This window comes from Dasypus novemcinctus (assembly GCF_030445035.2).
Source record: "Dasypus novemcinctus isolate mDasNov1 chromosome 12 unlocalized genomic scaffold, mDasNov1.1.hap2 SUPER_12_unloc_4, whole genome shotgun sequence".
Classification (NCBI taxonomy): Eukaryota; Metazoa; Chordata; class Mammalia; order Cingulata; family Dasypodidae; genus Dasypus; species Dasypus novemcinctus.
The window spans coordinates 127,785-153,229 of record NW_026688132.1 but is presented as its reverse complement, the minus strand read 5'-3'; the positions used below and the strand labels follow the sequence as shown (position 1 = coordinate 153,229).

Below are 25,445 nucleotides of genomic sequence, written 5' to 3'. Positions count from 1 at the left end.
ACCCGAGGGGACTCCAGAGCCCGGATTTGTACCTTAACGTGGTGTGTTCCCACCTGTCCAGGGCAGTCCTGGGTTATGTCTGTTGTCCTCCCTTTTCATGTCACCCGTTCCACTAAGGCTATTCTGATGTGACTTTATGTTATATTGTCCCGTTATTAGGTCTGTTATGGAAATTTACTTAAGGAAGTTTGACTTAATGCCTGAATAACTTAGTTATTTGGGTAGAAATTTTAAAATGCGCAAAAAATGGAATGTCCAGTCAACCACAGATATATATGCTTATACCTGGCTGATCTGTTCATGGAAGGAGGTGAGAGAAATTGGTAAGTGGCGTCTGGGAGCAGGGGCTGGATGAGAGAGAGGATTACCTTTAGTTGTGTACTCACTTCAGCATTTGATTTTTTGTTAATATGAGCATGTATTTTTTTCCCACCAAATACAAAATAATAAGAAAGATTGATAATAATAATAAAGATAGGTATGTACTGTCATGTGAATTTTCCTTCCAGGGACCTCTAGTCAGCCGGACATTGCCAGACAATGGGAGAAAATTTGTTTTTATGTTCATGAGACATATTGGTATGCAATTTTCCACTTTAAAAATATCTTTATGTGGTTTTAGGATTAGGGTAATGTTGGCCTCCTAGAGCGAGTTAGGAAATGTTCCCTTTGTTTTCTGAAAGAGATTGTGGAGAACTGTTTTCATTTATCCTTAAATGATTGATAGAATGAATCATCTGAACCTGGTCCTTTCTTTTTTCAAATGTCATAGATTTTTTTATTCAAAATTTTACTGGCTATAGGTCTATTCTGATTATACATTTGTTCTTGTATTAGTTTTGATGATTTGTATCTCTCAAGGAGTTTTGGGCCATTGCATCTAACTTATCAAACTATTGGATGTAGGGATGTTCATAGTCGTCTTTGAATACCCTTTTTTTTTCTCTCCCCTCTCCCCCACCCCCCAGGTGTCTGCTCTCTGTGTCCATTCGCCGTGTGTTCTTCTATGTCCACTTGCATTCTTGTCAGCAGCATCGGGAATCTGTGTCTCTTTTTTGTTGTGTCATCTTGCTGTGTTAGCTCTCCATGTGTGCGGTGCCACTCCTGGGCAGCTCTCCTTACAGGGCACACTCCTTGTGTGTGGGGCTCCCCTACGTGGTGGACAGCCCTGCATGGCACGGCACTCCTTGTGTGCATCAGCACTGCACGTGGGCCAGCTCCCCATGGGTAAGGACCCCCCATGTGGTAGGCAGACGCCCTATCCGTTGGACCAGATCCACTTTCTAGGGTATCCTTTTAATGTCCGTGGAACCAGGAGGGATGACCTCTCTTCCATTCCTGGTATTGGTAATTTGTGTCTTCTCTATTTTATGTTTGGTTAGCGTAGAGGTTTATCAGTTTGATTAATCTTTTCAAAGAAGAAAGTCATGCTTTAGTTGGGCTTAGTTTTCATTTCTATGTGATTAACGTGCAGGAGTGCCCTTGCCAGGCTGTATGATAAGTGTATATTTAGTTTTACAAGGAACTGCTAACTAGTTTTCAGAGCGACTATACCACTTTACATCCCTTCGAGCAATACATGAGAGATCTAGCTTCTCTGCCTTCTAACCAGCATTTGGTATTGTCAGTTTATTTTTGTCTTGATTACATGTGGTTATACCTCATAATGGTGTAGTTTTCATTTTCCTGATTGCCAATTATATTGCGCATCTCTTCATGTACTTATTTTCCATCCATATATCTACTGTGGAGAAATATTTGTTCATATATTTTGTCCTTTCTAATACTAATGTTTTTATGATTGAATTTTGGAAATTCTTTTAATATATTCTAGATATGAGGGTTTTTTTAAATTTCCTAGAACAATGTCCAGGCATTGAAGCCAGGATCTCATAAGTGGGAAGGCAGCCCTCAACCCCTGAGCCAAATTGGCTCCCTTGAGTTGTCTATTTGTTTTTTTGCTGGTTCTCTGTTGTTTGTTTTTTTGTCTTAAGAGGTATCGGCATTGAAACTGTAACCTCCCATATGGGAAACAGGCTTTCTACCGCGTGAGCCACATCCACTCCCAATTTTCTACATACCTGTTCATATATCAGCTCCAGATTTTCTAGATATCTGTTCTTTCTTTGTCATAGTTAGGTTTGTAAATATTTTTTCTGGTCAGTAGTTTGCCTTTATAGTTTATCTTTTGTGGATCAGTATTTTAAAGTTTGTTGAAGACTGATGTGTCCTCTTTGTTTTTTATGGATCTCATTCAGCGCACTCTCCCTTAGTATTCTGTGTCCATGTTTTCAAATATGAAATGGGTTTGATGATGCCTCAGTATTTCTATTGCCTATCCTGACCACTCCACTGATTCTTCTGCTTCCATGTCAGAATCAAAAAAAAAAAATGTTTTTTAATTTACAAAGTAGCTTTAGATGACATATATGTTCCATCAGAAATAGAGGGGACTGACATATACCCCACCCTTCCCCCTAGCACACTTTCCCTCAGGAACAACATCTTTCATTAGTGTGGTCCATTTGTTACACAGCTAGTGCTCTGTCTAATCCACCATGTCTCTTACCTGGAATACTGTGATAGCTCCTACCTGGTCTGCATTTTGGCCTGCTTCCCTCTGTGGCCCATTCTTATCTTGTAGCTAGAGTGATCCTGTGAAAGCCTAAGGCAGGTCTTGTCCCTTGTTACTCTTTACTGAACCCCATATATTCCCAGTTTACAGTAAAATCAAAAGTTCTTATACTGAACTACAAGGACCTCACAATGTGTGCACCAAGTTTTAGGAGCAGTTTTCTTGAGATATATTCACATACCAGACAATCTATGCAAAGTGTCCACAGTGACTTTTAGTATATTCAAAGAGTTGTGCATTCATCACCACAACCAAGTTTAGAACATTTTCTCACTCCAGGAAGGAAAGGCCCATAGCTCTTAGCAGTCATGTCTCAATCCCTCTATTATTCCCCAGCCTTGGCTAACAACTAATCTATTTCCATCTCTATAAATTTCTTTATCCTTACATTTTACAGTAATGAAATAATAGAATATGTAGTACTTCATGTCTGGTTTCTTTCAGTTAGCCTAATGCTTTCTTAAATTTTTGCAATTTTTAAATAATTAGCGAGGTTGTATGTTTATAGTAAAGTCATATGAAAAATACATTGTTCTCATGTATCCCTGTATTGATACTTTGCATTAGTGTGCTACCTTTGTTAGGACTGATGAAGGAAAATAAGATATTACTGATACCTAAATCCATAGTTTACATTAGGTTTTTTTTCCCATATACCATCCTATTATTAACAACATGTCATAGTGTCATATATTTGCTAGGATTCATGAAAGAACAGTCTTGTATTTGTATTGTTAACCCAGTCCATCATCCACAACAGCGTTCAGTAAACAACCCTGTTTTGACTTCTAACTTTCCTTCTAGTAACGCATATTACCTTAAACTCCTCCTCTCAACCATATTCATAAACATAATTCTGCACAGTTAACTACATTTGCAATAATGTGCTACCACCATCACTGTCCATTTCCAAACATTTACAATCACCTGAAATAGAAATTCTGTGCAATTTAAGCATGAGCTCTCCATTCTCTACCCCCATTCTATCCCTTGGTAAAGTAGTCTAGAGTCTAAATGCATGAGTTTGCTTAGTATCATTAGTTGCTATCAGTGAGAGCATACGATGATTTTCCTTTTGTGTCTGGCTTTTTTCACTGAATATAATGTCCTCAGTGTTCATCCATGTTGTCACATGCATCTGGACTTCCTTCTTTCTTATACCTGTATAATATTCTGTCTTAGGTATTTACCACATTTTGTTCATCCATTTATGTGTTGGTGGAGTTGTTTTTCTTTTTATCGTAGTTGTTAGATATATATATATGTATATATGTTACATATATATAGTTGGATCAATTTCTTCTATCAAGATTGTGTCACTTAGCTACAAGGTTCCAAGTAGTTGGGCCGTTGCCTTTTACAAAGTGGTTTTCTGTGTTCTCCTAACAAGGTAACAATCACTACAACAGTTTGTGGGAATTCCATCAGAACATCACACTGTATTTTAATTACCTGTTTACCAGCCTGCGATTAGTCTGAGAAGTCTGTGGGTGCAGGGACTGGCTCACCTCCCCTTGTAGAATGCCTGGTACACATAGTTACTAGATTATTAGCTAAATGAGTAATGAATAATATTTTTATTTAAATGGTCTAAGTACATTTATCATTAAAAACCTCCAAATTTCCTAGTCTATAGTATGATTTTAAATTCTCAAGTTTAAACAATTACAACAAGGCTTTGTCCCAACTCATTTCTTACAAATTACAACTTTGAGGTATTTTATCATAAAAAGTTGGTAATCATACGCATAAATTGGTATGAAGTTAAAATTCATCCTACATTTACTTCATTTCTTAGCCTGACCTTGTAGTAAATCTTTAGCTGCATCGATTTTGGCTGCTAAATAAGGAGATCCTCCCTTGCCTGGGTGATGTAAGAGCATAATTCGTCTATGAGCATCCCTTAGTTTTCCTTTATTGGCAGTAGGGCTTCCACCTGGTATGAATGCTGCCTCTGGTTTTGTCATTTTGGGCTGAAACCCACCTCTGTAATAGCCACCACTGAAGGCAGATGTTGGGAGACTTTGAAAAATTCGTTTTACTTGAGGCTCCATATGCTTCATGGCTTGCAAAACCTAATGGCCTGCAAATCCTGCAGCAGCAATGGGCAGTCCAGCTGCTACCGCTGTGCTGGCCTTAGCTGCAGCTTGGCTGTGCTGCCTCCAGCGGGAGCGCGGTTCATCCCAGCCCAGAGGCCGCGGCCACCCACGCCTCTACCAGACAGCGAGGCTCACCCCTCCTGCAGCTACAACCTCGGCAGCCCTTGTTGGAGGATATTTGCTTCTACCTTTTGTCTATTGTGCGGTGACCATTGGTATACAAATACTTGTCTGAATCCCTGCTTTTCCATTTGTTTTGGAAATATATGTAGAAGTGGAATTGCCAGGTCATATGTTAATTCTAAGTCTAACTTTTCAAGTTACTGCCAAACTGTTTTCCACACTGGGTGCATTTTTATATTCCTACCACCCGTGGATAAGGTTTGCTATTTATATACTTCCTCACTAGCACTTGCTCTTTTCCAATTTTTAAAATAATAGCCCTTTGAGTGGATGTGAAGTGATGAGTCATCATGCTTTTCAACTGCCTTTCCCTAATGGCTAATGGACTTGAGCATCTTTCCATATGCGTATTGGCCCTTTGTATATCTTCTTTCTAAGAAATGTCTGTTTAAATATTTGCCGGTTTACGTGTGTTTGTTTGCCATGCCCCCTCCCTTGGAGGTTAGCCAGTGACTCTTCTGCAATTGTCACTGGCTATTTCTTGGTTGTGTAAATTCCCCCTCAGGACTTGGCTGCTTCCTCCGCCTCTTCTTCTTTTTTTTTAAAGATTTATTTATTTTATTTATTTCTCTCTCCTCCCCCGCCATTGTCTGCTCTATGTGTGTATCTGCTGAGTGTTCCTCTTTGTCCACTTCTGTTGTCAGCGGCACAGGGATCTGTGTTTCTCTTTGTTGCGTCATCTTGTGTCAGCTCTCCGTGTGTGCGGCGCCATTCCTGGGCAGCTGCACTTTCCTTCATGCTGGGCAGCTGCACTTTCCTTCATGCTGGGCAGCTCTCCTTACGGGGCACACTCCTTGCACATGGGGTTCCCCTACACGGGGACACCCCTGTGTCGCAGGGCACCCCTTGTACGCATCACCACTGCACATGGGCCAGCTCTACGCGGGTCAAGGAGGCCTGGTGTTTCAACCGCGGACCTCCCATGTGGTAGTCGGACGCCCTAACCACTAGGCCAATTCCGCTTCCCATCCTCCTCCTCTTTTGATCCCTATCTCCAGTCTTGTCTCCGCTGACTTAGGTAAATTTTTCTTTTCTCTTTTTGTGGTTGCAGGGCTGGACAGTGATCCTGGGACCTTATTGTGAGAAGCTGGCACTGATTCGCTGAGTCATATACTCAACGCCCTTGAGTTGGTTTATTCACTCGTTTTGCTAGTTTGTTTTTAGGAGCATTTGGCATGAATGTTAACTGTCCTACATGTCTCTAAGGCTCCATTAACTTTAGTTCAATCCTTTTTTCCCCATGTTCCTCATTAACTCATTTTACTCATCTAACTTCCATCTCACTGACTCTTGCCTGTTTTACCTCCATTTTCTTATTGATCGTACCCAGGGAACTTTTGAATTGTGTATTTTCTTTTCATTTTTGTTCATTTATTGAAGTATATCATTCATACCTAAAAATACATAAACTATAAGTTTATAGCAATAGTTGTGAACTTACAAAACAAACATTCTTAACGTCATCCAGGGCTCTCATACCTCACCCTCCCACCAATGCCTTACATGGTTGTGAAATATTTTTAACTTGTCGTTAAAGAGTATCCTCAAAATATTACTACTAACTAAAGTATCTTATGTTTGGTGTATTTTTCCCCCAACCCACCATAATAGTAGTATTTTGTATGATTCATACGTGAACATAGGTAAACAATGTGTGTAGTAAAAGGTGTGAACTTACAATGTGAACATGCATACAGTCATACAGGGGTCCCATACAGAAATGCTCCTGCAATACCTTGCACTGTTTTGCAACATTTGTTACAAATTATGAAAGAATGTCATCAAAATCTTACTACCAGCGATAGTCCTTATCTTACATTTGTGTGTTTTTCCTCCAATTATGCTATTGTTATTTTTTAAATATATTTTTATGACGGTAGTTATAAACCTACAAACCAATCATGCAGATATGCAGCATTCTGATTCAACACCCCTCTGTCAACACTCCACAACGTGGTAGTATATATGTTACAGGTTATGAGACGATATCATCAGGTTATTACTGCGGCCATAGTTTACAGTTGGCACACTTTTTCCGTCCTCTCACATTATGAACACAGTACATCTTTGGCATTGATTCATGAATATTACATTATTATCATTAACCATAGTCCATAGGTCACTCCCTTTGTGTTTTTCCCATGCTTCTCCACATTCCCACCACCCTGCAATAGTGATCTATATTTGCACTTGATCACAAAGGACACTCTTGCATCTGTATAGTCAACCACATTTCTCATTCTCCTCTGGTTTTACTGTGCTATTCAGTTCCTAGATGATTCTCCAGCTTTCTGTTAATTGACATTTACATCCCTAGAGTACACTTTTCAGCCATATTCCCGTCCATATACCGTCTGTTACTCACTATAATGTGTTACCATCAATTCTGTACATTTCCACACTTTTTACAGTAAGGTTACTTAAAACTTCCACGTACATTAAACATCAGTAGTCCACCTCAGTCCTTCTCTAATCTCCTTTAAGAATCTACGACCCATCACCAGCTCTTGAAGATATTTTCCTACATTTTCTTTTAGAACCTTTATGGTTCTTTCTGTTATGTTTAGGTTTTTGTTCCATTTTGAGTTAATTTTTGTACAAGGTGTGAGGGAGGGGTCTGTAATAGCCAAATGCGTGCTGATGCAAAATAACAGAAATGGTTTGGTGTATTGGTCAGCCAATGGAGTGCTGCTTCAAAAAGCCAGAAATTGGTTGTTTTTTATAAAGGGTATTTATTTGGGGTAGGAGCTTACAGATACCAGGCCATGAAGCATAAGTTACTTCCCTCACCAAAGTCTATTTGGAGAGCAAATGTCTGCCAATGTCTGCTAGGGCTCAGGTTTCCTGGGTTCCTACCTTCATGGGGCTTGCTTTTCTCTGGGTTAAGGTTCCTTTCTTCCTGGGCCTGGCTTCTCTTTCCTCCATGAGCTTACTTTCCAGGGTTCCAGCTTATGTCTTGACCATCGAACTTCAGCATCAGAAACCCTCGCATCCAAAGCTCCAACTCTGTCCTTTGTTTGGCCTTTTATCTGTTAGTCCCCACCCACCATGGTGTGGGGAATCAATGCCCCAATCAGGTGGCCTAGTCAAAGCCCTAATCATAACTCTGTCATGCCCAGATACAGATCAGATTAGAAGCATACTCCAGTATTTCTGTTTAGAATTCATCAGTTATATCAAACTGCCAGAGTAAGTTTCTATAAAGGGTATTTATTTGTGGTAGGAGCTTACGGATACCAGGGCATCAAGCATAAGTTGTTTCCCTCACAAAAGTGTGTTTTCAGTTGTTGGATCAAGACGGCTGCTGACATCTGTGAGGGTTCATGGTTCCTGAGTTCCTCCCTTATTGGGGCTTGCTTCTCTGACCTCTGTGTGCTTACTTCTTGGGCCTCCAGCATAAGGCTTCAGCATCAAGTTCCATCATCAAAACTCTAACATCAAAACCCCTCAACTCTGTCCTTTGCCATGCCTTTTATCTGTCAATCCCCACCCACCAAGGTCAGGTACTCAGTGCCCAAGTGACATAAGAGGTTTACTTGATTAACTACTCAAGTATACTGAGTGCAGTATAATCTCATATGTCCAGGGGAAAAGACCAGTTTACAAACATCATCCAATATTTCTTTTTAGAATTCATGAATAATTGCAAACTGGGGAAACGGACTTTTGGCCCAGTGGTTAGGGCGTCCGTCTACCATATGGGAGGTCCGCGCTTCAAACCCCGGGCCTCCTTGACCCGTGTGGAGCTGGCCATGCGCAGCACTGATGCGCGCAAGGAGTGCCATGCCACGCAAGGGTGTCCCCCGCGTGGGGGAGCCCCACGCGCAAGGAGTGCGCCCGTGAGGAGAGCCGCCCAGCGTGAAAAGAGAGAGCAGCCTGCCCAGGAATGGCACCGCCCACACTTCCCGTGCCGCTGACGACAACAGAAGCGGACAAAGAAACAAGACGCAGCAAACAGACACCAAGAACAGACAACCAGGGGAGGGGGGGGGGAATTAAATAAATAAATAAATCTTAAAAAATAATAATAATAATTGCAAACTGCTACACCCCACCCTCTAAATTATAAAAAGGCATTACCAATAAAAAAAAATTTAAGTCAGTTACAATGCAAGTAGTAAATCACGTGGCAATCAATATAAAGAAATACAGTTTGTGCTGGGGCAAAGTTTTCTATAGATCTCTGAAACTTACAAAATAATTCATCTAATTCCAATACAGAAATGGACAAAGGGTAAACATTTTCCTTATATTGTAGAGAAACTGGGAGGGAAACATGAGTCATGGGTCCTCAACATTTCAGTAAAGCTGCAGGGCATCCTCCATTCAATTTCAGTCTTAGAGTTATTCTTAAGGTGATGGTTTCTTCTTCTTGGGTCCATGTGTGGAACCGCCCTTTCCACTGAATTGTCCAAAGGTTATTTTCTTGTTTCTACCCTCATCAAGCATCGTGTCGTTGACCAAGCTCCAGATCTCTCCCTCCAGGAATGTTGGGGTGATTGCCACACCTTACCCAATCTTTGGGTTAGAGTCTTCACCCCCCCTAGTAGAGTGATGTGAAAACAACATTCTCCCTAACCTATGGCATACAACCTCAGCTCTCTCAGAGTAGTGACTTGACCACCTGGTCTTCTCTAACCTTTGGGGGAGGGGTCCACCTCTCTCATACCTGTGGAGTGCTGACTTTAACTGCCCTATTCCTTGGGGAATGTGTTCTACCCTCTCTGTACCATGGGGCAGCAAAAGTCTCCCAGAACATTGGTCAGGAACATCCACCCTCTTCAACTGCTGGCAAAATCACCCTTTGTCCATATGGGTGGGGTTCCTCTCTTGTCCCAGGGTGATGTCCTAATTCCAGATCTCTGCTTCCATGATTTTCCTCTTAAAGCTGTTTCTCCTTCAATCTCTCCTTCCCCTGTCCTTTTTATTACAGGCTGAGAGTTGTTTTTTTTTTTTTGTTCATACAGCTCTCTCATAAACCTTGTTGTTTTAGCATGTAGGAAGCAGGGGTACATGCCTACAGACAGTAAGTCTTCCCACAAGTCTTTCCTAGATAAGTATATCTTCAATCTTGATTTACCAGTTCCTAGTTTAGTTAAGTCCTCCAGTGGGGCACTTTCATCAGGGATCTTCATCTCCAGAAGCTTGGAAGTTCCGGAATCCGTTTCTGTTTTCTTTATTCCTGACAGTTCAGTCCTCAGCGTATCTCTCTCATCTAGCATTTTGCTGTAAACTGGATGCAGACGCCAAGCTGCGTTCTCCAGCTCCATTTGGAATTTTCTTCAGCTAAATGCCCAGGCTTGCATTTTCAAATTCTGCCTTCCATAAAATACCAGGAGTTAATCTTGCTAAGTGCTCTGCAACTTTAAAACATGGATTGCCTTTCCTCCAGTTTCCAATAATAATTTCATCATTTACTTTTAAGGCATCATCAAAAGTCTCTTTAGCCTCCATATTGCTATCAGTAGTCTCTTCAAGCACTATAGGTCTTTTCTTCCAAATATCTCACAATTCCTTAAAAAAATACCCCTTGCCCTTTTTTAAAACCATTCCAGCATTTTGGTAATTACCAAAGAACTTCCCCACACCTCAGGAACAAATTCTTTATTAGTCAGCCAAGGGGGTGCTGATGCAAAATACCAGAAATTGGTTAGTTTTTAGAAAGTGTATTTATTTGGGGTAGGAGGTTACAGATAGCAGGCCCTAAAGGTTAAGGTGCTTCCCTCACCAAAGTGTATTTTCACTTGTTTGGAGCAAGGTGGCTGCCGACATCTGCTAGGGCTCAGGCTTCCTGAGTTCCTCCCTTCCTGGGGCTTGCTTCTCTTCCCTCTCTGTGCTTCCTTCTTGTGGCTCCACCTTAAGACTTCAGCATCAAACTCCAGCATCAAAACTGCAACATCAAAAACCCTCAATTCTGTCCTTGCCATACTTTTTATTGGAGAGTCCCATCCCACCATGGGGCTGGTGCTCAAGGCCCTACTGACATAAGTAGGTTAAGTTTACTGAATCAAGTAAACCTGGGAATCCAGTGTAATCTATATACCCAGAGGAAAAGACAAGTTTACAAACATAATCCAATATTTCTTTTTGAAATTTATGAGTAATATCAAACTGCTACAGGGTCCTTTTTATTTCTTTTGGGTATGGCTCTACAGATCTCCCATGTAGATTTATTGAATGGACAGTTGTGCCTGAGCTGGGTGTGTTTGACAGGTTTGTAAAAAATCTCTTGACCCTAGATGTGGTGGTCTGTTTCTGAAACCATCGTGTTGTTTCCATTGGTCTATGTGTCTTTTTTTATGCCAGCACCATGCTGTTTTTTTTCCCCTGCAGATAGGTAATATGAGTTAAAATCCAGAGTGAGAGTGCATGGAAGTGAGAGTCGTCCAACTTTGCTTATCGTTTTTAAGATGTGATGACTATTCAAGACCCCTCCCCATTTCAAATAAATTTTGTAATCCTGCTTTCCATTTATTTTTTAAATGCTGGTGGAATTTTTATCAGATTGCACTGAATCTGTGTATCGACTAGAGTAGAATTGGCATTTAATAACATTAATGTTCCAGTCTGTGAGCATGGAATGTCCTTCCAATTATTTACATCTTTTTGAAATTAACAGTGAGTTGTAGTTTTCTTTATACACGTGCTTTGCAATGTTGGTTATGTTCATTCCTAAATATTGTGGTTTTATCTATCATCCTTTATTTTCACCACTCTTTTGATACTCTGTTACTTTTACTGATACAATCTTCATTTGTAGACTCTCTTCCAAGCCTCTCTCTCTTGTTTGTTTTTGTTTTTTTCCGCAGGAGCACACCCTTTAGTATTTCCTGCAAAGCTAGTCTCTTTGTTATAAACTCTCTCAATTTCTGTTTATCTGTGAATATTCTATATTCATCCCAATTTTGAAATACAGTCTTGCCAGATGTGAAATTCTTATTTTGAAGTTTTTCTCTTACAGTGTCTTACATACATCATTGCACTCTGTTCTTTTCTGCATGGTTTCTGATGAGAAATCTGCATTTAATCTTACTGGAAATCCCTCATGTGTCACGCATTGCTTGTCTCTTGCTGCTCTCAAACAGAGCACTGAATGAGAATGATTATAATGGCAATATATATTCTAGTCAAATAGATGGACTTTAAAGAAAAATAGAAATCCTTTGTGCATTTAGAAAAAACCAAGTGGCATAATAGTAAGAACATTAGAATCTCATCAAGGTTTTGAAAACCGTGCATCGTGTGAATGGAAAATGGAGTCATTAATTTTATACCCATGACAACTCATGTCCACGTGTAAAAGGCATGGAAGACCAAGTATTACACTTAGACCATGGGTCATGGGTCATAATGTTCCCTTGTTCCCTTCCATGTGAGTGAGCAGAGTTCAATAAAGGAAGTGTTTAGAAAGACATTGGCCTGAGGACAGATGCTAAGTATTAAATTTACCATTGCTTGTTCAGCTATGACTAAATGAGGGTTCTATGAGAGAGGGAGTGTCCTTGGTGGAAGCCACCAGGAAGACAGACTTCAGATAATCCAGGGAACTCTGTCTCTCTTTAGGGTGCTTATCTGTATATGTGTTTGTTTTATTGATCAATATTAAGAAAAAAACTAGTGAGGGTTAAATATTGTTTAATATAATACCTAATATTAAAAGTAAATCTTTATTCTAAAACTCACTTTAAATCTATTGTAGTAAAAACTTGACTTTCACTGAATTGGTTGATTAGAGAAAGTGTATAAGGGGTCCAGTCCTGAGGCATCTCCATTTGTTTGGTTTTATGTCTTCTTTCAGTCTCCAAACACCAGCTCCTCTGAGGTTCCAGCTAAGACCCTCAGTTCATGCGTGGTCTTTGTAGCTGTCAGTACTAGGATCTGCAACACAAACACTTGTTCTGGAATCTGGGAAGGCAGAGAGAGGAATGGAGGAGGAAGCTGTCCATGTTGACCCTAGAGACACCTGCCAGCCCACTTCTCCAAATTAAGGAGCCATTGGGTGGATGGCCAAGCACCCCAGGGGCTTGTATGGAAAGGGTCTCTGTTCCCTGTGTAGTTCTCAGGACACCCTTTACTTCCTGTGTCTATTTTCATCAGCTAGTTCTTTTCTTCACTTGCATGGTCACATAAAATATTAATTGCAGCTTCCGTTGTGTTCCCTTCAGTATTCCTGAATTTCCTGAAATGCCAAAAAGAAAGCTAGGAAAGCCGTGGATTCCATGTGCACTTGTTTCCCTTCTTCTCTTCTTCTGATTTCCACATTTCCTCTTCTTTCTCTTCATCTCTTTTTACTTCCCAAATCTCTTTATTTGACCCTAGTACAGGATAATTTCTAGAATCAGACTTGTTCTGGAACAGTGTTGACAGCTGGGGGAGGGAGGGGAGAAAAGATTTATGCGTGTCCACGTGACCCAGTGCAGGAAAACCCGAAGTGGCCTGAGGAACGTTGTCAGGGAGGGGCATGAGTAGAGCTTGGGGGACAGGGCAGCCGTGTCTGGCTGGAGCTGTGGGTTCTGAGAGGAGCAGGGAGCCCTGGGCCCTGTGGTCCAGAGACGCTGTGGTGGGCCTGGTTCATTCCAGGAGAGCAGGTCAGCAGAGGGGGAGAGCCAGGGTGTGAAACAGGCCAGTCAGTCGCCCCTTCCCCAAGTCCTGCAGAAACCCTGCCAGGCCTTGGGCAGTGCTGAGGGGCAGCTGGACAGCGCTTTCTCTGAAATGGGAGCCAGTTCAGTTTCATTCCTAATCCTGGAATTTTGGATTTGGGTGAAATGTGGAGGCTAGGAAGTGTATTCCAGGATATGCCACCCACTGCCCCTCTCACTCACACCCCCTGCCTTGACCCCACATTCACAAGCACCCCCACAGGCTTGCACATAGACAGTCCCCAGTCCCTGTACCCAGAATCCATGCCAGCTTACGGGAGCACCGATGCTTATAAGAACGGTAGTTCTTTACCTGGAATATCAGTTTCTCTAACCAAACCCCAATTCTTGTTTCTTCTAGCATATGGAACCAGAATGATTCTTCAGACAAAGCCAGCAGTCAGTCTCTGATCTTCTTATACAGATTTTTCCTCAAAAGTGAGTGATTCCAGAATATGCACTGTTTTTGCTTGCTTTTAGAGTCATGCCCAATTACAGAAGTGAAAACTCTGTATCAGATCATGCTGTGTAGTGTTTGCTCAGGTCCTGTGTTCTCTTGGTGCTTTAGAAGAATAGGTGGGAAATGGTGGTTAAGTCAAAGGCCCCATAAGGAAGTATCGGGACATCTGTGGAAGGGCACAGGCTTTGCTTGGACATACATCCCTCAAGCCCATTTTGCTTTGCAATTACAAAATTCTTAATAGATGGAGGGAAAATTGTTGCTGAGGTAATGACCCCTACCATATAGTTAATAATCTGCTGCTGCCTCTTGAGAATCTCATTTTCAAAAGGGGTCAGTTTGAATAGGACCCCATTCGACACTTTCTTCTCCTACAAACTTGTTAATATCAAATACAGGTATATGCTTAGGTCTCTTTATATGAAATCACTGGAAAGATAAAGAAACAAGGTAAAATTTGTATCATAAAATGGAATAGCAGCACCACCGCAACATTAGATGGTGCCACCTCATCTTCTTAGTCATTGAGAACCTCAACCATCATTTATTCCTTGGGAGCTGGGAGGACACAGAGTATCTCCGAGCACATTGGCATTTTAACCATGTATTACTTGGAATATTCTGGCTTTGGACAGATGGGTAGAGTGTTTGGAGTTTGTGGATTAACAAGTTCAGTGTGAGCTGCTGGTCTGGCCATCTTTCTTACTATAAGAAGAATAGCAAAGACAGTAGGAGGAAGGAAATGTGAATTAGAGTGCTTGTTTTTGTAGTTAATGGCAACGTAAACTAACTTGTGATAATTAGTGTAGAAATGGAATTAAAATTCAATGAGAACTATACAGCAAGTTGGCGGTGTAAGAAGAAGCTCCTAATGGCAGCTGCTGCTACAGGGCAGTTAGCAAACACCCAGAGCTCTCTGGAGCTAGATGAAGCACGTGTTGGAAGGCTCCAGGAGGCCAGAAGAGCATCCTGCATCATCCTTGAAGGAGTGGAAGCAGGAGATGCCCATCTGCAGAGAAGACTCGTAAGTAGAGGCTCCACGCCCAGGAGACCGGGGCCCATCCTCCTCTGGTGGCACAGCCCGCCTGAGGAGCTGTCCCGAGGCTGGAATTGAAAGCACCACTTCCCCAAAATGGGAAAATATCTTCAAGACCTGGTGGAAGGTGGTGGATTCTTAAATGAGATAAGAGAAGGACTGAGTGGAGTACTGATGTTTAATGTATGTAGATGTTTTAATTAGCTTTACTGTAATATTGTGGAAATGTATAGAGTTGATGGTAACACACAGTGAGTAACAGCTAGTTTATAAAATGGGATGTGACTGAAAATGGTAGTCCAATTATGTGGAATTGTGGTTGATGGTACAGATGCACGAGTGTCCTTTGTGAGCTCGAACAAATGTAAGTCAGTACTGCAGGGTTTTGGGAATGTGGAGAAGCATGGGAAAAATACAGCTGCAGTGACCTCTGGACTGTGGCAATAGTATATTATTCTTGAATCTATGCAAAAGATGTACTATGTTGATACTGAGGCAGTATGGAAAATGTGAGGCAAATGTACACTATGGACATGGCAATAATCAGATGATATTATTTTACCTGTAGCAGATGACACAGCACATTGTGGTGTGTTGATGGAGGAGTGTTGTTTGGGAGTTTTGCGCATGTACGTGATTGTTTTATAAGTATAACTTTTGTTATTAAAAATATATATACATATTTAAAAAATGATAGGGTGGGTTGGAGGAAAAACAGACCAAATGCAAGAGAAGAACTATGATTAGTAGTAAGATTTTTGACAGTGTTCTTTCATAGTTTGTAAGAAACGTCTTAAGGTGGAGGGTCGATGTATGGGACCCCTGTAGGATGTTATGCGTGTTTGGTTTGTAGGTTCACAACTTTATCTATACTTAATTGTTTATGTATGTTCATATATAAATGATATAAAGATGATAATCATTGGATGGTTAGGGGGAAAATACTTTGTTTATTAGTAATATTTTGACAATGCTCTTTAATCATTAGTCAAAAAGGTTTAAAAACAATGCTAGTTATTGGTGGTAGGGTGAGATGATATATATGTTTATTTGATGTTATGTATGTTTGTTTCCTAAGTTCAGAACTATTACACATTTTTCTTTTTATTTCTCTACCCTCCCCACCCCAGTTGTCGGCTCTCTGTGTCTATTCACTGTGTGTTCTTCTGTGACTGCTTCTATCCTTGTGAGCAGCAGCGGGAATCTGCATTTCTTTTTGTTGCGTTCGTGTGTGCTGCAACATTCTTGTGCAGTGTGCACTTTCTTTCGCGCTCAGTGGCTCTCCTTACAGGGCGCACTCCTCGCGCATGAGGCTCCCCTTCGCAGGGGACACCCCTGCGTGGCAGGGCACTCCTTGCACGCATCAGCACTGCACATGGACCAGGTCCACATGGGTCAAGGAGGCCCTGGGTTTGAACTGCAGAGCCCCCATGTGGTAGGTGGATGCCCTATCTGTTGGGCCAAGTCCCCTTCCCCTATTATAAATTTATTGTTGATGTATGTTTATGTACGAATGTTATGTTTCTACTTTTTAAAAATTCAACAACAGTGTCCCGTGGTGCCTTCTGTGTGTTCTGTAAAATATCTCGTAAATTTCCAAAATTGCCATTGTTGTTTTTACATCTTCCAGATCTTTTCAACCACATGGATCCACATATGCTGACCATGCATTTGCCATATGTTCTCTAGGAATTTCTCCTTGATGAAAAGCAACCATTTTGGTGGATTGGATTCAATTCCAGGCAACTCAAATACTGTGGTTTTGAAATCATCTACTTTTTTCCCCTCAAAGCTGAGTGATTCCATAATATGTACTCTCTTAGCTTGCTCTTGAAGCCCCCTGCAATTAGAGAAAATAAAACTCTGTGAGAGTCATGCTGTACAGTGTTTGCTCAGATCTTGGTGAATTTAGAAAACCAAATCTTGGTGATTTTAGATATAGCACTAAATTCAAAGACCGAAGAAAATTTTGGAGGGTACCTACATGAGCTGTTCCTGTCCATTTGGTGGCAATTACGAGTGCCTTAATTCAAAGAGGAAAAATTGCTTCATAGGAAAAGGCTCCCTACCATACAGCTTATAAGCTGAGGCTGCTTGTTTTATCAGGTGTCCTTTATTAGGAATCCCCTCTTCGATATGTCTCCTCCCCCAGAATGGCAGCTGGCATCTGTAGTGTACATGGTCGTGTTTTCTTGTCTGTACTCAATTGAACAAGAATGAATGCAAGAAAGGAACATATCTATTTTAGAGAAAAACAGGTGACTTTATCTTGGCATTAGATATGGCCCTTGATCTACCCTGTCAGTCAGAAGCTCCTCTAACATGTTCTCCAAGGGACCTGGGAGACAAAGATACTGTCACCTTGCTCAGGGAACTTGACTTGACTAGAACAAGGAAGGGGCTAGAGGGTATGGAAGCTCTTGGTTAACAAGCAATGTATCAGCGCTCTTATTTATTCACATTCTAGCACGTATTCTTTTCCTTTCATGGTTTTATTTTGGCTATTGTAGTATATAAGTTGTTTTCATTTGAATTTCCCTAATGAATAATGTCTTTGAATAGCTTTTCATGTCATCATTGGTAATTGTTATGTCCTCCGGAGACTTAACTATTCATGTCCTTTGCCCATTTTTAATTGTGTTGCTTTTCTTTCTTTTGTGTTCTGGGTGTTATTTTTAAGTCAGTGTCTTTTTTTTAAAGATTCAGAGATTACACAAAATGTTACATTAAAGAATAGAAGAGGTTCCCATATACCCCACTACCTACCCCCCAACTCCTCCCATATCAACAACGTCTTTCATCAGTGTGGCATATTCATTGCATTTGATGAATACATGTTCAAGCGCTGCTACACAGCATGGATTATCGTTTACATTGTAGTTTACACTGTCTCTCCATCCATTCATTGGGTTATGACAGGATATATAATGTCCCGCATCTGTTCATGCAGTTTCATTCAAGACACATCCAAGTCCTGAAAATGTCCCCCCATCACACGTCTTTTTCCCTCTTCCTGCCTTCAGCAACTCCCATGTCCACCGTCTCCACATCAATGACATAGTTTCTTCCATTGCTAGAGTCACAATAATTTTATAGTAGAATACCAGTAAGTCCATCCTAATTCATATTTTATTCCTCCATCCTGAGGACTCTGGGATGGCGATGTCCATTCCACCTATAAATCGAGATGGGGCTTAGATCCCCCGTGACCAATGGATGGGATTCTCCTGCTTGCAGTTGAAGACTTTCTCAATTCCCTGGTGTGGTGTTTGACCATCCTCACCTCCCTGTTAATTAACCTGGGTAAGTCCAACGAACCAGAGAGTAGGTATTGCAATTCTACTTAGGTTCTGGGCCTAGCTGGCACACGGACAGCCCAGAAATTCAAGTCTCCTGAGCATACACCTATCCCAGCACCAACCTCAGGTTCAGTAAAAGTGACAGAAGAGGGATATGTAGCGAGATCACATCTGAGTCCAACTCCATCACAAGTTCCAGAGTAGGGCCCACTGGCAAGGCAGTGAACTCCAGAGCCATCTGTCATAACTGTAGGACCTAAGTGGGCAAACACTAGTGAGGAAGGATGGCCCAATGATGGGCCCTTGATACTGAGGACTATGATAATGAGCCTGTGTGCATGAAGTTTCAACTGGGCATAGAACTGCAGGGTGCCTAAGAGTTACCTCTGAGAGCCTCCATGTTCCTCAGATTGTTTATGTATGTTCATATATATATGACATGAAGATAATAATAGGGAGGCTTGGGGGAAAACACTTTGGTTAATAGTAATATTTTGACTATGCTCTTGAATCATTAGTTTAAAAGGTTTGACAAGAATATGTTATTGGTGGTAGGTGAGTCATGGAAGTCCTGTCTGATGTTATATATGTTTATTCCTTTCTTTCACAACTGTTAGTATACACTTATTGTTTATGTATGTTTGTGAGTGGTTGATGTATTTCAATAAATCAATTTTTTAAAAAAGTGCCTTTCGGGGAAGCGGCTGTGGCTCAAAACAGTTGGGCTCCCACCTGCCATATGGGAGGCCCTGGGTTCAAGTCCTGGGCCTCCTTGGTAAGGGAGTTTTGCCTGCCCATCACAGAAATAGACGGTCTGTACACCGCGGAGAGCTCACATAGCAAGACGACACAACAGAGGGAGACAAGCAAATATAGCAAAAATGCACAGCAAATAGAAACAGAGAACAGGTAGCCAAAAACATGTCAAAAAGAGGGGTTTTTTAAATAAATAAATAAGTAAATCTTTTTTTAAAAAAGTGCAATATCTTCCCTGAGATCTCAGAAATTAATAACTTAGAGGTGGATTCACAGCTGGGAGTGGAAACTCCAAGGTCAGTGTCCTGTCCATGAAACACAGCTGTTTTGTCAAAAAATATCCACTTTATTTTAATCCTTTCCCAGTTTTGAATGAATCAGACAAGGGTGTCAAATTTAAGTGTCTCTCAGAAATGGCATAAAGGGCTGTGAGCCAATGTCCATATGGGCAAAATCTATGGTAAGGTAGAAGGGTGTAGTTGTGCGTTGGATGGACGTGACAGTGTTGCAGTGATGGTATTGGGATGGGCGGTGGTGGTCTGTGAGGGCGGTAGGGTGGGGGTTTGCACTGTCCATGGAACTGGGGGCAGTTTTGGGGGAGGGAGTAGATGATCGCTGGGGTTTTGCAGTAGAAACTAGAACATTAGGTATGTTCTTTTGGCCTTTGCAGCAGTGGAGTTGTACTGGTTTAGGGTGTTTGATGAGGGAGCGATGCAGGAGCGGGTGCACCTTGGCAGGCTTGTGGGGAGTGTGTGAGTGCTCATCCTGTCATCGTGGGCTGTTTCAGTGTGTGGAGACCCACAATGAATGGGAAGGTGATGGACTCCCATCCTAGGGAGTGCTGCTATGTTCTTAAATAGAAGGGTGGGAGTCTTTAGAGAGAGAAGACAGAGCCTAATAGGTGAGGACAGGCCAGTATGTCAAGCCTTCAATGTTACCATAAGTAATTATGAATCTTGTTCTTCAAGGAGTGAAGCTTGGTGGTTCCCGTGACTCCTGAGGAAAGCGGGAGGAAGAATACAATAGATGGAACATGGGGCATTGGAATATTTTTACTTTATCTTACAATGATGGGTCAGGATGTGTAAGAATTCATCAAAATTTTAAAAAGTACGTGGTCCAACTTGTAAGCATAATGTGAATCATTGACCACTGTTAGCAGGAATGCTTCAATATTTGTACCTCATCTGTAAGAAATTCACCATCTACATGTAAAATGTAATTAATAGGGGAAACAGGAAAAGGAAGAGGATGTTGGATATATGGGAATGCGCTGTATTCTCTACATGACTTTACTATAACCTAAAACTTCTTTAAGAAGAAAAAATAATACACTGGGGAAAGCAATGGAAAAATGTCACTTTGCTTACAGGACAGTAAATCTTATAGTGATGAAAGACATAATGGAATTTTTTAAATTTAATTTTTTATTTCAAAATGTAAAAAATTTTTTAACTTTCTTAGTTTTAATAGTTTGATTACTTCATTTTCTTATTAAATGTATTTGGTTATTTTGTTGACTTCGTTTTGAAGAAATTCTGGATCCCAGACAGGTTACAGCTGTGGAAGGGGGGGATCATTGGTGTGGGGTGTCAGTGTTGGGGGATGCATGGGAAGAAGTTCACCTGGGGCATACGTATAAGGCATTTGCATGAGGTGAAATATTCATGGGGTGTTGTCACGGTGTGTGGAGATTGACACAATAAACAATAGAATATAGAATTCCCATCCTGGGGAGCTCTGCCACATTCCCTAATGGATAGCAAGAATCCCCCAAGTACAGGGACAGTGACTATTGAAGGAGGATGGACCATTGATGGACCCTTGATATTGATGACTATACTTAGCAATCTTTACTTTTGAAATTGAAACTTATCCTAGTATTATAGGCTGCCTAAGGGATATCACCTGAGAACCTCCTTGTTGCTCAAGTGTGTCCTCTAAGCCATGTCAGCATAGAAATGCACTATGTTGCCCCTGGCATGGGACATGACTCCCAGGGATGAGGCTCCCTGGCAAGAAGGGGCTGCTACCAGGCACCTAGTAGTTCAACTTGAAAAAGTCATTGAAGAAAAGGCGGAAAGGGTAAATGCAAATGAGTTTATGTGGATAAGAGTTCAAAGTGTGCCTGGAAAGGGTGTTGGAGGAAATAATGGCTGAAAACTTCCCAAATCTACTGAGAGAGATGGATGGTACATGTCCAGGAAGCACAAGGCACCCCAAACACCATAAATCCCAACAGGCCCACCAAGACATATACTTGTCAAATTATCCAATGCTCATGAGAAAGAGAAAATTCTAAAAGCAGCAAGAGAAAAGAGAACCATCACATACAAGGGAGGCTCCATAAGATGAAGTGCTGATTTCTCCTCTTAAACCATGGAGGCAAGAAGGCAGTGGTATGATATAGTCAAGGTACTACAATAAATTTCCAACCAAGAATTCTCTACCCAACTAAGCTAGCATTCAAAAATGATGGAGAGTTCAAAATATTCACAGATAAACAGAAATTAAAAGAGTATGGCAATAAGAACTCTGTCCTTCAAGAAATACTAAAGGGAGTTGTGCAGGACGAGAGAAAAAAACATGAGAGGCAGAGTTGGAGGAGGGTATAAGAGCAACAAAAAAGACAAAAAGAGACGGAAATAAATCAACAAAATATGACAAACACAAGTCCAAACAAAATATGGCTAACATAAATATAGTTCCTTGCAAGTACTGACACTGAATGTCAGTGGATTAAACACACCTGTCAAAAGATTCAGACTGGAAGATTGGATAAGGAAATATGACCCACGTATGTGCTGTCTACAAGAAACACATCTTAGACCCAGGAATTCAAGGAGTTTTAAAGTAAATGGCTGGAAAACAATCTTACATGCAAACAATAACCAAAAAAAGGCAGGAGTTGCCACCTTAATATCAGACAAAATAGGCTTGAAAGGTGAAACATTTTGAGAGACAAAGATGGATACTACATATTAGTGAAAGGAACAATCTGTCAAGAAGAACGAACAATCATAAATATTTATGCTCCTAACAAGGGTGCCTCCAAATATGTGAGGCCAACACTGGTAAAACTGAGTGAAAGAATAGATGCCTCTCAAATCATAATGGGAGACTTTAATACACCACTATCACCTTAGGACAGAATATCTCAAAAGAGAATCAATAAAGAAAGAAAAAATTTGGACAGTATATTAGAGGAGCTGGACCTATTAGACATATACAGATCATTACACCCATATACAGCAGTATATACATTTTTCTCAAGTGCATGTGGATCATTCTCCAAGATAGACCATACGCTAGCCCACAAAGAAAGGCTCAATAAATTCAGAAAGATTGAAATCATACAAAATAATGTCTCTGACCACAGTGGAGCGAAGCTGGAAATCTGCAAGGGCCAGAGGCCCAGATTTCACACCAAGATATGGAAATTAAACAGCACACTCTTAGAAAAACAGTGGGTCAAAGAGGAAATCTCATAAGAACTTACTAAGTACCTTGAAACTAATGAAAATGATAACAGAACATACCAAAACTTATGGGACGCAGCAAAAGCAGTACTGAGAGGGAAATTTATAGCCATAAATTCATACATTTAAAAAAAAAAACAAAAATTGAAGAACCAACGGTACATTTAGAGGAATTAGTTAAAAAAAACAACAAAGTAACCCCACAGGAAGAAGAAAGAAAGAAAGAAAAAAAGATAAGAGAAGAACTAAATGAAATAGAAAATAAAATGCATTTGAAAAGATAAATAAAACCAAGAGCTGGTTCTTTGCGATCAATAAAATTGACAAACCCTTAGACCAACAAAGAAAAAAAGAGAGAAGATGCAAATACACAAAATAAGAAATGAGAAACGAGATATAACCACTGACCCCACAGAAATTATGACTATCATAAGAGGATACTTGGAAAAACTATATTTCTACAAAAATGACAATTCAAAGGAAATGGACAAATTCCTAGAAAGAAATAAGCAGCCTGTATTGATGAAAGAAGAAATTGACGATCTCAACAAACCAATGACAAGTAAAGAGATAGAATCAGTCTTTAAAAATCTCCCAACTAAGAAGGGTCCAGGGACATATGGCTTTACAGGTGAATTCTACAAAACATTCCAGAAAGAACTAACCCAGTCTTGCTGAAACTCTTCCAAAAAATTGAAACAGAAGGAACATTACCTAACTCATTCTATAATGCCAACATTACCCTAGTACCTAAGCTAAACAAAGACACTACAAGAAAGGAAAATTACAGATCAATTTCTCTAATGAACCTAGACGCAAAAATTCTCAACAAAATACTTGCTAACCGTATTCAACAACACATTAAATGAATTATACACCGTGACCAAGTAGGATTTATTCCAGGTATGCAAGGATGGTTCAACATAAGAAAATCAATCAATGTAATATACCATAAAAACAGATTGAAGGAAAAAAATCACATGATTATATCTATAGATGCAGAAAAAGCATTTGACAAAATACAGTACACTTTCTTGATGAAAACACTGCAAGGAAATTTTCTGGAAATGATAAAGAATATATATGAAAAACCCACAGCCAACTCGTTTACAATGGTGAAATCCTAAAATCTGTCCTTTTAAGATAGGAACAAGACAAGGATGCCCACTATCATCTCTTCTATTTACATTGTTTTAGAAGTACTTGCTTGAGCACTGAGTCAAGAACCAGATATAAAAAGCATTAAAATTGGAAAGGAAGAAGTCAAAATTTCATTATTTGTGGATGACATGTTCCTATACATAGAAAACCCTGAGAGGTCTACAACAAAGCTTCTAGAACTCATAAATGAGTTTAGTAAAGTCCCAGATTATGAGATCAATGCAAAAACATCCATAGCATTTCTGTACACCAATAACGAACATGCTTAGGAGGAAATCAAGAAACAAATACCATTGACAATAGTCAATTAAAAAATCAAACACCTAGGAATAAATTTAACTAAAGATGTAAAAAACTTATACACAGAGAACTACACAAGACTGTTCAGGGAATTCAAAGAAGACCTGAATAAATGGAATAATATTCCCTGTTCATGGATAGGAAGACTAAATATTATTATGATGTCTATCCTATGAAAACTGATCTACACATTCAAGGCAATCCCAATAAAAATGAACACAGCATTCTTTAAGGAACTAGAAAAACTAGCTATGAAATTTATTTGGAAAGGAAAGAGGGCCTGAATTGCCAATGACATATTGAAAAAGAAAAACGAAATTGGAAGAATCACATTACCTGACTTCAAAACATACTACAAAGCTACAGTAGTGAAAACAGCATGGTATTGGCACAAGGAGAAACACACAGATCAATGGAACTGAATTGAGTATTCGATAAAGTTACCAAACCCTCTCAAGCTGGAGAGAATGGCCTATTCAACAAATGGTGCCTGGAGAACTGGATATCCATATGCAAAAGAATGAAAAAGGATTACCAACTCACACCTTATACAAAAATCAATTCAAGATGGATCAAAGACCTAGATATGAGACCCAAGACCATAAAGACTTTGGAAAGCAGTTTTGGGAAGCATCTCCTGGACCTTGTAATAGGAAATGGCTTCATGAACTTCACAACGAAAGCACGAGCAGCAAAAGAACAAATAGATAAATGGGACTTCCTCAAAATTGAAGCCTTCTGCCCCTCAAAGGAGTTTGTCAGGAAAATGAAGAAGGACAACCACCACACCATGGAGCCTAGAGTGCCTACAACTGAAAGCAGGAGGATTGCATCCAGTAACCATGTGAAATCTGAGCCTCCTCTTGACATAGAGGTGCAACGGACACAACCAATCCAAGGACCTCAGAGAAAAGGTGGCATTGGAGTGGGAAAAGTGGACATGGTGGCTGATGGGTATGGGGAATGGCCGGAAGAGATGAGATGTGGAGGCGCCTTTGGGACTTGCTTGGAGTTGCCCTGGATGGTGCTTCAGGGGCAGTCACTGGACATTGTTAATCCTCCCAGGGCTCACTGGATGGAATGGGGGAGAGTGTGGGCCATGATGTGGACCAATGACCATGAGGTGCAGAGATACCCAGAGATGTACTTACCAGTGCAATGGAAGTGTCATGATGATGGGAGTGAGTGTTGCTGGGGGGGGGGAGGGGTGCGGTGGGGGTGGTGGGGTCGAATGGGACCTCATATTTCTTTAATGTAATATTTTTACAAAATCAATTAAAAAAAAAAAAAAGAAAGTGAAAAGAGGGCCTACAGAATAGGAGAAAATTTTTGGTAACCATATATCTGATTAGGAGACTTATAACCTGCATATTTAAAGAACTCCTGTATCTTGAAAAT

At 40.5% G+C, this 25,445-nt stretch overlaps 1 long non-coding RNA gene across 3 annotated transcripts in view; it reads left to right on the top strand.

The window, feature by feature from the left end:
• LOC131277415 (uncharacterized) overlaps window positions 1–25,445 on the top strand; it is a 78,587-nt gene that overhangs the window by 32,553 nt on the left and 20,589 nt on the right. For 2 of the 3 annotated variants that reach the window (XR_011648149.1, XR_011648148.1), the window contains exon 3: window positions 13,918–13,994. This is a non-coding gene — a long non-coding RNA (uncharacterized lncRNA). Of the gene's footprint in view, window positions 1–13,917; window positions 13,995–16,682; window positions 17,111–25,445 lie in introns of those variants that run through there. The other variant, XR_009184585.2, reaches the window with a different exon arrangement.